This window comes from Pelobates fuscus, chromosome 3 (assembly GCF_036172605.1).
Source record: "Pelobates fuscus isolate aPelFus1 chromosome 3, aPelFus1.pri, whole genome shotgun sequence".
Classification (NCBI taxonomy): domain Eukaryota; kingdom Metazoa; phylum Chordata; class Amphibia; order Anura; family Pelobatidae; genus Pelobates; species Pelobates fuscus.
Window position 1 is genome coordinate 315,990,162 of NC_086319.1, and position 14,260 is coordinate 316,004,421.

The window sequence follows — 14,260 nt, forward strand, 5'->3', positions numbered from 1 at the left end:
CGCAGAGACCCCGCGAGAGAGAGGATAGGGACTTTGTGGGTTTGGCTGACACAGTCATGGAGGACTATTGATACCGACCGGGCTCCATCCCCCTTGGCCGAGCGGAGCCTATGGTCGATGTAGCAATAGGGGGAAAAAGGAGTTCTTTTATGATCGACACTGGTGCTGAACATTCGGTGGTGACTGACCTAGTCGCTCCTCCATCAGGAAGAACCATTACCGTAATAGGAGCAACTGGAAGGAGTGCCGCTAAACCGGTTCTTAAAAGTCGACTCTGTACATTGGGAGGCCACGTAGTAAAACACCAGTTCCTTTATATGCCTGAATGTCCAGTCCAACTGCTAGGACGTGATTTGTTGTCGAAATTACAAGCACAGATAACATTTCTGCCTAACGGAACAACATCTTTGAAGTTCAATGGACCTTCAGGTATAATGACAATATCTGTACCAAAGGAAGAAGACTGGCGACTTTATACAGTGTTGACCAGCCAAAACCCTAAGAGTGATGAATCCTTGTTCAATATACCAGGAGTGTGGGCAGAGAATAACCCACCAGGACTTGCTCGTAATATCCCACCAATTCGTATCGAACTAAAGCTTGGGGTGTATCCAGTGAGCTTAAGACAATATCACATCCCACAAAAGGCCAAGAAGAACATACAATCTTATTTGGATAAGTTCATAAGGTATGGTATCCTAAAATTCTGTATTTCCCCCTCGAACACCCCATTGTTGCCTGTTCAAAAGCCCGGTACAGATGAGTATCGCCCTGTGCAGGACTTGAGAGCAGTCAATGATGCGGTAGTAAGTATACATCCAGTTGTGCCCAATCCATATAACCTGCTTGCTTTAATTCCGGGTGGGGCTACCTATTTCACTGTTTTGGATCTCAAAGATGCCTTCTTTTGCCTACGAATTGCTGCGGAAAGCCAGTGTATCTTTGAATTCCAATGGGAAAATGCTGTAACGGGCTCGAAACGCAAGAAGACTTGGACAAGACTGCCCCAAGGGTTTAAAAATTCACCTACCCTATTTGGATCAGCTTTAAGTCAAGATCTACTGGATTTCAAGTCCATCCCAGGAGAGTGTGTACTATTACAATACGTATATGATTTGTTGATAGCGGCAGTTACAAGAGAAATATGTCAGCAAGCAACACATGATTTACTGCACATTCTTTGGAAGGCAGGATACAAGGTGTCCAGGAAGAAAGCCCAGTTGTGTCAGCCAACTGTCAAGTATCTGGGATTCCATATCTCTGAAGGTCAAAGGATAATGGGGCCAGAGAGAAAAGAAGCTGTATGCCAAATACCAATACCCAAGAATAGAAGACAAGTGCGGGAGTTCTTGGGGGCAGCAGGCTTCTGTAGGATATGGATTCCCAGTTATGCGATATTGGCGAAACCTCTTTATGCGGCTATAAAAGGTACAGAACACGATCCCTTCCTGTGGACCCCCGAACAGCAAAAGGCATTTGAATATGTGAAAAAGGCATTGATGAGCGCCCCAGCATTAGGTCTACCTGATCATACACGTCCATTCTACTTATATGTACACGAGCAAAGAAGAATGGCTGTGGGAGTATTGACACAGTACTTGGGATCATGGCAACGACCTGTTGCATATATGTCCAAACAACTGGATGCAGTGGCCAGTGGACTTCCACCTTGTCTAAGAGCCGTAGCTGCCGCCGCCCTGCTGGTAGCCGAAGCTGATAAGCTCACTCTGGGTCAGGAACTCTACGTGCGAGTCCCACACGCAGTACAGAAGTTACTAGACTATAAAGGCAATCATTGGTTTAGCAATAGTCGCATGACTAAGTATCAAGCTATGTTATGTGAAAACCCGAGAGTGCATCTAGAGACTGTTAATACCTTGAATCCAGCTACCCTTTTGCCACAACCTACTGAGAGTCAACATGATTGCCTGGAGGTGATGGATGAAGTGTTCTCAAGTAGACCGGACCTTCGTGATTTTCCCATCCAGAACCCTGATGTCCAGTACTATACGGACGGCAGTAGTTATGATAAAGAAGGGATTCGTTATGCAGGATATGCAGTGACAACCATAGACAAGGTGATAGAAGCACGGCCATTGTCAAAAGGAACATTGGCACAGAAGGCAGAACTAATTGCACTCACACGAGCGTTACAATTGGCTGAAGGTTTGAGGGTGAACATCTACACGGACTCCAAGTATGCATTTTTAACCACTCATGCCCATGGAGCTTTGTATAAAGAAAGAGGACTACTGAACTCAGAGGGTAAAGAAATCAAGTACGCAGCTGAGATATTACAACTACTGGAAGCCGTGTGGGAACCGAAAGAAGTTGGTATCATACATTGTCGAGCGCATCTGAAAGGTGATGGTGATGTAACAAAAGAAAATCGGATGGCAGATAATGCAGCCAAGCGTGCCGCTGAATCAGGAAAACAGGAGTTTGTGGAACGTATAGCTGCTCTCATACCAACCCCTCTGTCTCAATGGACTCCAATTTATACTGCTCAAGAAGAAGAGTGGTTGAAGACTGAAACTGGGAAGTACCTGGAGAAAAAGTGGTATCAGTTAGAAGATGGAAGGATAGTTATTCCAGCATCGCTAGCCGTAGAAATTGTCCAGAATTATCACAATGGGACACATTCCAGGAGAGATAGTATGGAAGAATCTCTTAGGAAGCATTTCTACATACCAAGATTGTCCAACTTGACTCAAGCCATTGTATGAAGATGTGTGATATGTGCCAAGAACAACGCAAGGCAAGGTCCAGTGAAACCACCGGGAGTCCAGTATATGGGAGGACTCCCTATGTCCGATCTCCAAATAGACTATACGGTAATGCCTAAATCCGGCGGACATCGCTACCTACTAGTAGTTGTGTGTACCTATTCAGGTTGGGTAGAAGCATGTCCTAGTCGTACAGAGAAAGCAGGAGAAGTTGTGCGATTTCTGTTACGGGAAATAATACCCCGATATGGACTACCATGTTCTATAGGATCGGATAATGGTCCAGCCTTTGTTCACCAGTGCCTACAACAACTGACTCATATGCTCGGTATTAAGTGGAAACTTCATACGGCATATACGCCTCAGAGTTCTGGAAAAGTGGAAAGAATGAACAGAACTATTAAGAACCAATTGGCAAAGATGTGTCAAGAAACTGAACTTAAATGGAATGTTCTTTTGCCAATAGCTCTGTTACGCATTCGTAGTACACCTACCAGAAGGATGGGTCTCTCACCTTTTGAAATTATGTATGGGCGTCCAGCTCCTGTACTTGGTAACTTAAGGGGGGATTTAAGTCAGTTGGGAGAAGGAATTACCCGGCAGCAGGTTGTAGAGTTGGGTAAAACTATGGAGGAGGTACAGAAATGGGTACAAGATAGATTACCTGTGAATATTTATCCACCTGTCCATTGTTATCATCCAGGAGATCAAGTTTGGATAAAGGAGTGGAACAGTGTACCGTTGGGGCCAAAGTGGAGGGGTCCTTATGTTGTTCTTTTGTCTACCACTACAGCTATAAAGGTGGCTGAAGTGACTCCGTGGATTCATCACTCCAGGGTTAAACCAGCAGCAGTAGATTCTTGGCAAGCTACACCAGATCCAGAGAATCCCTGCAAGATCCGGTTAAAGCGTGTAACTCCGTCGGAGTGACGAGGAGATACTGGGACTTCAAGCGTAATTAAAGAGATCAGTAAGTAGGTGTTTTGATGGCCATAATAAATCCTGACCACCTACCCACGTTACATAGCCAGAGTGTCTTGAAGGGACCTCTGTGAAGGGAAGAGAGGACTTGAAGAACTCCATTCCCTGCAGCCCTTACATCCCGGAAGCTGAGGTGCCATCGCACGGACGAAGAATTAGGGTAAAGATGTCAGGAGAAATGCATTTGATAATGTGTATATTTGTGTTTTTAATTATTCAGGAAGGTAGAGGTACCGACACACCTGGCTGTGAGGTTTCCATTAAGACTACAAAAACAGGGGGGGCGGAGCCAGCCAGGCAACAGAGCGGTCGCATCTCGTGGAGCTCCTGCTCTAACTCGCCCTAACAAGGCTTTTATGGTAGAAACCGAGAGTCAAAGACACCCCAGATCTTGCCAACAACAGGCTGAAGCGATATGGGACGCAAAACAAAAAAAGCGAAAGCGGACAAAGGCTCCCAGGGGAGAGACATCGGCGACATGCTGCGGAACTCACAGCAGGCCGCATGGCCCAAAATGGCGCCGGCCGACGACTTAACCTCCTATTTCTCGGAGGACTTCACACCAGACCTCCTGGATGAACCACCTTATGGCTGCATACCAGACCGCAAAATGGCACCTCAGAAGACCGGGGACCCGGTCACTGCAGATCAAATTAAAAAGATGCTAGCAGATCTCCGTAAGGACCTGGCAACGGATATGGCTGGATATAAGGAGGCCATAGCAGGGGCCACAGCCAAAATCTCCAAGCTGGAGACCCACTCTACCACCCAAGACACCAGGCTCACAGAGGTGGAAAAACAAGTAGCAGACCTGGCACGGCACCAACTAACCACAACAGACAGGCTGGACGCCATTGAAGATCAGAGGCGGCGGTACAATTTGAAAGTCAGGGGGATACCCGACTCGGTCGACAGCGCTGACCTACCTCACTATGTGCGGCGCTTCATAGGAGGGTTGCTTCCACCTAAGCAGGCTAAATCCCTGAAGCTTGATGGCATGTTCCGGCTGCCTAAGCCAGCCAGAGCGCCGGCAACAGCGACAGCCGACCTCATCCTCAGATTCCAAGCACTATCCGACAAGGCCACACTCCTTACAGCCTTGCGAAACAAAACGCTCGTCACATTCGAGGGCTCCTCAATTACAGTCTTCCCAGACCTCACCAGGGGCACGCTTACCTGGAGGAAATCCTTACAACCTCTCCTGCAACATCTTCGTGCCAAAGATATCCCCTATAAATGGGGTATACCGCGAGTCATCATGTTTTCACACAACGGGACTACCTTCAGAGCACAGGAATACAAGGAGTTGGAAACACACCTACAATCCGCAGGCATCTGCCAGACAGCACCGCCGAGTAATCCGGGATTATCCCAGCTGAACCCGGCCACCATTCGGGACTTTACCCCGAGAGGGCACCGAGTAGCCCCACCAAATGGCTCCATCACCTGAGCAAGCAGAAGCGGAATCACCCATGGGGACTTTTTGCGTTACACCATTAATATCTTCCATGATTGCCACAGTTAGAGAATGGTTATGTTTCTCTCTCGTTAATATGCCTTGATATTCTTATGTATATACGTTTTTTCTCTTCATTTTCATTTTTATTTTCCTTTTTATTACGTATCCTGTAACAATTAACAAACCCTCATGGTCCTACAAGCGGCCAATCACATTGTAACATGAGAGGGCAACGAGCACACACGCTGAGAGGATACACGGATCCGTTCACTAGCGCCTTGCACACTGCACGGCCGAGTAAACTCTGCCACTCATTTACTATTACTCCCCCCCCCTCCTTCTAGAGACTCAACCTTAAAATGCTGAACACATAGCCTAGTGGAAGGAGGTACTAATCTATCCATGATACCATCAGGCTGCCCTCTACTTTTCTCACACCCACAAAGGGTACCACAACCGTTGTCACTTACTCTTGACTTGTTTAATGTATTTAAAATTATAAAATGTGCTATGTCTTTATATGCCAACGAATGTTTACTAATGTTGATTGATACGCTAGCAATCGCTGTTGGGGCATTGCTTGCCTACTTGTACCCTACATGCACAACTAAATAAAGTATTAAAAAAAAAAAAAGACTACAAAAACAGGTAATCATATTTCCCAGACCCTTATTTGGCATTCACAATATGAGTGTAAAGGATATGTATCTAAGTGTAGATACTTAGGTTTAGATTATAGTGTATGCCATTTAGGAGTAGGAGAACCTAAGTGTTTTAGTCCAGAGTATCAACCCCGTACAATTTGGTTGACCCTTCGGAATGGAGACTCACAGGGGACCCAAATAAATAAGACAAAACTAGAAACCGTACATTCTTCGGGTGTTCTGCTATTTGATGCATGTAAGGCGATATTAAGTGGTAGAAAACCGTGGAATGTATGCGGGGATCTTAAATGGGAAAGAACGTATGGGTCTAATGATAAGTATATTTGCCCCAGTAGTAATAACAAGTATATAGATCCAAAATGCCCAAATAAGAATTATAATTATTGTCCATATTGGTCTTGTGTAGGGTGGGCAACTTGGGGACAGACAGTAGATAAGGATATGATTGTTACTAAGTTGCCTACCAAACCATATTGTAAGTCTATGGAGTGTAACCCAGTCCATATACTTATTAATAATCCTGAACAGTTTATAGATAGGTTCGGAAACTTATTTGGGTTCCAGATATATGGGACAGGTTTGGATCCTGGGACAATATTATTTATAGGGATAGAGACCGATACTGTAGCATCCCAAACTCATCAGGTTTTTCATTCTTTCTACGAGGAGATGAGTGTAGAAAATAAGATCCCCCATAATGCTAAGAACTTGTTTATTGATCTAGCCAAGAGTATTGCCGGTAGTCTTAATGTAACCAACTGCTATGTGTGTGGCGGTACTAATATGGGAGACCAATGGCCCTGGGAAGCAAAGGAGGTAATGTATTCCGGTTCTGAGACAATTGAACAGATAACATCTTCTCAAGCTGATTATCAAATGAGTGTTAGAGGTAAATCTGAGTGGCGATTAAAGACCTCCATTATAGGTTATGTTTGCATAGCAAGGAAAGGAATAATGTTTAATACATCTGTAGGAGAATTGACTTGTCTAGGGCAAAAAGCTTATGATGATGATACAAAGAATACAACTTGGTGGTCAGCTTCATATGTCTCAGAACCACTTAACCCGTTTGCAAGTTATACCAATTTAAAGGATGTGTGGTTTGACCTATCTGCTACATCTAGTTGGAATTTGTTCTGGATCTGTGGTAAGAAAGCCTATTCGGAGTTACCACAGGACTGGGAAGGGGCATGTGTGTTAGGTATGCTCAAACCATCCTTCTTCTTGTTGCCTATTGAAACAGGAGAGACTTTGGGAGTTAAGGTATATGATGTGAATCATAGAAAGAAAAGGGGACCCCTAGAGATAGGTACCTGGGAAGATAATGAGTGGCCTCCCCAGCGTATTATAGATTATTATGGGCCAGCTACATGGGCAGAGGATGGTACTTTTGGATATAGAACCCCAATATATATGCTCAACCGTATTATAAGGTTACAGGCAGTGGTTGAGATAATTACCAATGAAACATCGCAAGCGCTCTCCTAGCGAAACATAATACTAGGATGAGGACAGCCGTTTACCAAAATAGATTAGCCTTGGATTACCTATTGGCAGTAGAGGGAGGTGTATGTGGGAAGTTTAACTTAAGCAATTGTTGTCTTCAAATAGATGATGAAGGGCAAGCAACAGCTGAGCTTACTAGCCATATGCTTAAACTAGCGCATGTGCCTACCCAGGTATGGAAAGGGTATAATCCAAGTAGTTGGTTTGGTAATTGGTATGAGCAGTTTGGAGGACTTAAGGCATTGGTAGGTGGAGTCATGCTAATTTTGATGCTGTGCCTTCTCCTACCATGTCTGATTCCTTTGGTAGTTAGGTCTGTGCAGAGCATTATAGAGAATATAGCAGAGAGAAAGGCTGCTGCACAGATAATGGCTATATATAGGTATGAGGCTCTAAATCAGGAAGAATTAGTACAGGAAGAGGAATGTTGAGGGATTCGTATCTTTAGGGAGTCGCAAAGTCTGGTCTGGTTCATGGCAACTTGAGGTGTAAGCAAACTATGGTTAAGTGATGCATCTGGAATTGTGAAATATCAGAAGCATCAAAGGGGGGAATGTGGTGGAATCTCAGTAAAATAAATTTACTAGGACAAGATTGCCACGTGGTATGTGCACTTGCATATGTTGATGTATCGGTCGGTTGGTTGCACGTGGCAACGATACAATCAGTAGTGTAAGGAGCATGTGTAGGAATACAGGATATACGAGTATTTCCCCTCCTCCATTGTGCTGGGCAAGCCATGTGGTCAAACAGGAATTTAGTCTCTATTCGGTTGATGGATAAGAGTATGTGTAGGTTGAACTGATTATGGGAGGAGCTACATGCCTATATAAGGGACCTACACTGTATGATCAGGGCTCAGACTTTGCTGTTTTTTGGTGACATTAGTCCCTCTGAGTCCCGGTCGGTGAATCGAATAAAGAATCTCTTCCTTCATGAAGAAACCTGTGTCCATCTCTCTGTGCTTGGCTTCCGTCAGTTTCTCCGGTATCAACATGACAGGTGCATTCTGTTTTAAAGTATGTAGAGAGGGATCTCTTAAAGGACTTTAGGCCTGGGGAAGATTTGAAAGTGTGCGGGAGGTTGTTCCATAATTGCGGCGCTCTGTAGGAAAAGGAGGATCGGGCTGCTTTCTTTTGGTATTGAGGTAGACTAAATAAAGTGCTGGTATGCAGATCTGTGTTTAACAATGTACAGGTAGTTCCTGACTTTATGAACTAATTGGTTCCGAAGCCTAGTTCATAAAGTGAGAACTAATTTCCCATAGACCGCAATGTAATAAACATGGATTTGGTTACTGACCAAGACATTTTACCATTGAAAACCTAAATGATTAAGTACAAATGCAAAATGAAAGCATAGCAAATATATGTTGGCTTTCATTTCTCAATTTCTGTTTCCAAATCTGTCTGTCTATCTGCACTATTAAAGATTCAGGTGTACCTTGAGTTGGCTGTTACAGTTCACAGCACCTTCAGGTGAGGACACCGTAATACAAAGCAGCCCTAACTACACAAACTGTTCCTAAAACTGCATCACAAGGTACACTTCTGTAGCTTGGGTCATTATAGTACCAGGTAAAGCAATAATGAAGTACAAAAAGTAAAACATAAACCAATTTCTTATTCCCTTCACTACCAGTGATGAATATGAGCCCCAGGTCCTCTGAAACGCAGAGGACAGCACAGTCTTATCATCCTGATTAATCCTGAAGAGCCCATAATGCTCCTCATTATAATACAAAATTACACTCCCTGCACAGTCTGAGATCAATATGCAACAGTAAGGGGGTGAAAGATTTTCAAACAATCATGTCGCTTGAAGACATGAGTAGGACATGTAAATAATAACCAAACTTTGCTCTAAGTCACAATTGTTTGCATTAATAGCCCTGGTGTGTTTTATGATTATAGAACAAATGTAAGTCCTTACAAATTACTGTATAACTCCAGACCCATTTTCAGGGGCCTGTTCTGCCATCCCACACACACACACATCAATCTCAGACACACACACACACACACATCAATCTCAGACACACACAATCCCTTTTTTTAAAACTTACCTTTTTTCTTCGTGTCTTCTCCTGGCCACAAATTCTTCTTTCCTATGCTCCCAGGCATGCTCCTCAGTCCGCATCCTCGTCCGGAAAGCGTTTGTAAAGGTGTGAAAACGTAAAGCGGGAGTTCGTAAACCGGGAAATGCCTGTATTGACTATCCACTGACGTCACGTGGAAGGGGTTTTCATTTACTTTTTTCCCCTCCATAACTTTCTCAGTCTTTGTAATAACATATAGTCTTTTGTACTTTTTATCCTTTTACATATTTCTGCAAAATGATGAATAAATGAAAAAATATATCCTAAATGTTTTACATTTCCTCTGCTCTGTAATTTTAAGCCACTCTGCAGTAATATTTGTATGTTTTCTATGGGGGTAAATGACATCTTCCTATAATATAAAATAAAAAGAGGACACACTGTTCACACATAAAGCACCTCAGCATGCTATTTTACGTCTCCTAACTTGCCGTGCTGTCCTTTGCGAGTTGCAGAATCCTCTGCCTGCCATATGGGAGGTGGACCGCAGGGGAGAAGACTAGAGCTGTGACATTTCCTTCTCAGCTGAGTGAGGGATAGCACTAGAACACACACTGGATAAGATAAGGGGGTTGGAAGTGACCTCTCCAAAGCAGTACAAACAAAGCCATTTATGTGTACACACATTGTTGACGGTGAAAGTGTTAAAGGTATTCTAAGATCATGATTACCTTAACCATAACAGGCTCCAATCTACCAATTCTGTACCCAACAGATGGAATCCAGCAGTCCACAGCGGACTCATAAGCTTCAGTTACAACATGAATCATATAATGTGACATGATATCCTAGCTTAATGAGGCCTTAACAAGTTTGTTTAATTTTTTTTTGTTCCAACGTTTTATGTGTTATTTGGTGTACGTTCCGATCCATCCCTAGCCCTCATTTTGATTGGTTCAAATACCAAATTTATACCCCCCACTTTAAAGTATTAGTAACAGCTATAAATACAGAATATTGGTATTGCAAGGTGTAAAATATATGTGCTTCTCAGCATATTCTCGATCATCTAGTGCAGGCTTCCCCAAACTCCGGCCCTCCAAATGTTGCTGAACTACAACCATGATTCTCAGCCTATTTATTTAATTCATAAAATCATGGGAGTTGTAGTTCAGCAACATCTGGAGGGCCGGGGTTTGAGGAAGCCTGATCTAGTGGTTAACATAGTGCTCTTTTTAGGTTAATAAGACACGCTGTTTTATGGTATTGAATGTATTTAGAGTTGTTCAGGATGTATATTGCACCGTTCAAAGTTCATGCATATTATAAATTTAACTTCAATTCAGAGATTGACATGCATAATGCAAATTCTGATAGCGTGTATGCTCGTACAATATTGTATACACCTTGTATTATTGTTTATAAGTATTGGTACAACCTGTCTGTGAATTGAACAAAAAAATTGTTTTTAAAAAGTGTAAAAAATAAATAAAACATTCTAAGAATAATGTGACACATCCAAGTCAAATGTATTAAAGGCTGACTTAAGCTAAAACTCAAAGTTTCATACCAAAAATGATCCTTTGATTGAGCTATGTGGTGGGCACACAAGCATAAATCCCAAACATGTGTGATTATTTTAATACATGGTTGCAGTGCCAATGAGTTTAAATATACTAGAAGTAAAAGCCACTTTTTAAAAGCTGGATTTTTTAAGAATTGATTTGGTTACAAAACGTCAATAAAGTGAAGAAGAAACACACAGCTTTAACTCATTCAGAGCTGAACTCGGAAGGACAGGACACACACAATTAACTGAGAATTCATTCCTAACATCACTCCAGTAAGCTGATTTAACCCCTTAAGGACCAAACTTCTGGAATAAAAGGGAATCATGACATGTCACACACGTCATGTGTCCTTAAGGGGTTAAATTAGCAGGGACAGCATGTTTATCAAATCATATTCCGAAAAAATGTTTTAGTATGTATACTTAGTGTTATTTACTAAAGTGAGAATTGTCTGTATTTCAAAGATAATTCAAATTGAAATTCAAACTTAAAGGGACACTATAGTGACCAGAACAACTACAGCTTATTGAATTTGTTCTGGTGAGTAGAATCCTTCAGTTCCATACTTTTTGCAGTAAACACTGTATTTTCAGAGAAAATGCAGTGTTTACATTACAGCCTAGTGATAACTTCACCTGCCACTCCTTAGATGGCTGCTTCCTGGGGCAGTGCTGCACAATCTGCATGCAGATACTGAACTTCCCTCATAGAGATGTATTGATTCAATGTATCTATGTGAGGAGATGCTGATTGGCCAGGGCTGTTTGACTTGTGCTGGCTCTGCCACTGATTTGCCTCCTTGACAGTCTTAGCCAATCCTATTGGAAAACATTGTGATTTGCTCACAGAATTACTTCTGATGATGTCAGGCATATCAGGAGCAGAGACTGCAACTGGAGCCTTGAATACAAGTAAGATATTACTTTATTTAGGAAGGCAGGGGGGCAAGTGGTGGTTTTAACATTATAGGGTCAGGAATACATGTTTGTGTTCCTGACCCTATGGTGTTGCTTTAAGGGCAAAGTTGGGAAGCATACATGACTTTCAGAATGTCTTGGCCTAAAATGTTAAATATATTTTTCTTCTTTGTAGGGCACTCTCCCTGAGCAGTGTATCACCACATCATCTCTTCCTGTCTGGCAATATAAATTTTGTGCAACTTTAGTATCTGATGTCAGCACACACTATACTAAACCCAGGTCACCTTGGACAGGCTGCTTATTGCTGTGTGAGTTACACACACTCTGGGTTATTCATTAAAGTTTGATTGGCCCAGTACCGAATGGGGCAAAGCCATTCAGCTGTAAAGGGGCCATTCAGATTGCGAAATCTGAACATCGTTCGCGCTATTTAACAATTTACAAATTTTTAAATGCAGGCACCAAACAGGCCTAAATTTAGTTCAGAGTTAAATTGAACCAAATGCCTCTGGATAGATGCTTCCAATCCTGGTGCAGATTTTAAAAAAAAATCTAGATTATTTGTTGGCTGGCAGTGCTATCAGCCAGCAGGCTAATAGTAAAAAACACGCAGTGGCACAAAGGTTAATAATGTGGCAGCTCTCTAGCACTTGCTAACCAGCAGCTACATAAAATAGTTTAAAAAACAAAACATGTGGGGTCAATAAGACCCCCATATTACTATAAGGAAGATTTAAACCTCCGTAGGCCCCACCTGCTGTATAGTATATAAAACTAGCGACTGCGCATCCATTGCTTCGTTGCTAGAAAAGGTTCCATCCCATGGGGATGGGGCCTTCGAAATTACAGGGGAAAGACATAGTTCCCTCCATGTCACCACCCATAAGGTGGGGGAGATAATTATATTCAGGGGGAGGACCTAGATGTCCTTCCCCTGACCTCCACCCATGGGTGGCAGGTGGAGGTCCTAAATATAATATGCAAGGGGAAGACCTAATGTCCTATCATTGCTCCCCATCCATGAGTAGCAGGTGGGGGCTCTAAATAATTTTAGGTGGTCCTACTATTGTACACCTTCCCAAATAGTTGGAAGCCCCCCTTCTCGCCCCTATAGGTGGTTAAGTATACCCAATACCCTAGTTTATTTATCTACGTGTTGTCAGGGTACCTGCTGTCTCTACCTCTGTGGAGGTGAGATACTTGGACGTTCTCCCTCGCAAAAGGGTTGAATCACTCGTTCCTCGCGGTTCCCTCGGTCGTTTACACGCCGGCCGCGAGGGATTCACTTCCTTTTATGACGCGGCGTTCAGTAGCCGACGTCATGACGACAACCCAACCCGATCTGTCAATCAAGCCCCAAGCACGAATGAGGATTCGTCGGGGGCGTGATTACCTGTTTAGAATCAGGGTATAAAAGAGGGCTTTCTACGTTTGTTCATTGCCCTGTCGTGGTTCTAGCTTGTCTAGTCACTCAGTGCTCTTGTATTCTGTTAGTTTCTTTGGTTTTGACCCGGCTTGTCTGTTCTACCTCGTTTACCTCTATTACCCTTTGACTCGGCTTGTCTCTCGTTTACCTGCTCTCTCGTTCCCTCGACCTCGGCTTGTCTCTAGACCATTCTTTACTACTCTTACGTTAGTCCGGCCATTCTAAGGTCCGGTATACGTACCCTGTACCTGTTTGTACTCTGCGTGTTGGATCCCTGTCCCGATCCTGACATTACGACAGGGCCATGGATCCTGCAGGTACAAACACTCAGGTTGGTTCTTCCGATTCTAGATTTGATGTCATGGATTACAGAATAGACCAGATGGCTCTAGCGCTGCAAGCTTTACTATCTCGATCTAGTAATCCACCGGAGGAGATGCGAGCTACGTCCATCTCTCCGGCAAGTTCAGATCTAGAAGTAGCCACTGTAGGTGCTTCTTCCCGTATTACACCCCCTGTACGGTATGGTGGTTCTCCGGAGAAGTGCCGTGGTTTCTTAAACCAAATTGGTATTCATTTTGAATTACAACCTCGCTCTTACCCTACAGATAGGGCAAAGGTTGGATTCATTATCACACTCCTCATTGATAAGGCTCTGAGATGGGCCAATCCTCTGTGGGAGAATGAGAACCCGTTAGTCTATAACTATAATGCCTTTGTCGCTGCTTTTAGAAGAACTTTTGACCCTCCAGGTAGAAAGGTCAATGCAGCTAGATTACTATTGCGCCTTAGACAAGATGACCAAACCCTTGTGGATTATGCACTAGAGTTCAGGTCTTTGGCGGCAGAAGTTAAGTGGAATGAACAGGCCTATATAGACGTATTTGTAAACGGATTATCTGATGTAATCCTAGACGAGGTGGCTACTAGAGAGCTCCCTGAAAATTTGGAGGATTTAATTTCTTTTA